A 936-nucleotide genomic window follows, 5' to 3' on the forward strand; every position below is an offset into this window, starting at 1 on the left:
CACACACCACCCCACCCCTCCCCCCCCGCCCCAAAAATTCGCCCCCCCCTCCAAAATTCGCCCCTTCCCCCCCCAAAAATTCGCCCCCCCCCCTCCAAAATTCGCCCCCCCCCCTCAAGAATTCCCCCTCCCCCTCAACACACACCACACCACACCACCCCTCCCCCCCCCCTCAACACACACCACACCACCCCTCCCCTTTCCCTCCACCAAATTTCGCCCCCCCCTCAACACACACCACCCCACCCCTCCCCCCCCCCCCAACACACACCACCCCACCCCCCCCCCCCCCCCAAAAAAATTCGGCCACCCCCCTCAACACACACCACACCACACCACACCACCCCTACCTCCCCCCTCCAAAATTCCCCCCCCCCCCCCCCCCCGCCCCCAACACACACCACCCCTCCCCCCCCCCCCAAAAATTCGCCCCCCCCCCCGCCCCCAACACACACCACCCCTCCCCCCCCCCCAAAAATTCGCCCCCCCCCCCCCCCCCCTCAACACACACCACCCCACCCCCCCCCTCAACACACACCACACCACACCACCCCTCCCCCCCCCCTCAACACACACCACACCACACCACACCACACCACCCCTCCCCTTCCCCCCCTCCAAATTTAACCCCCCCCTCAACACACACCACCCCACCCCTTCCCCCCCCCCCCAAAAAATTCGCCCCCCTCCCCCTCCAAATTTCGCCCCTCCCCCCCCCCAAAAATTCGCCCCCCCCCCCCCCCCTGAACACACACCACACCACACCACACCACCCCTCCCCCCCCCCCACCCCCCCCCCCCCCCCTCAACACACACCACCCCACACCACCCCTTCCCCCCCCCCCCCCCCCCGTCAAAAATTCCTACCCCCCCCCTCAAGACACAAAACACCACCCCTCCCCCCCCCCTCCACGTCGCGTCATGGAGGGTGGGTGG

Source organism: Lygodium microphyllum, unplaced genomic scaffold (assembly GCF_053477565.2).
Source record: "Lygodium microphyllum isolate KBCC unplaced genomic scaffold, Lygodium_microphyllum_v1.1.10 scaffold_470, whole genome shotgun sequence".
NCBI classification, from domain to species: domain Eukaryota; kingdom Viridiplantae; phylum Streptophyta; class Polypodiopsida; order Schizaeales; family Lygodiaceae; genus Lygodium; species Lygodium microphyllum.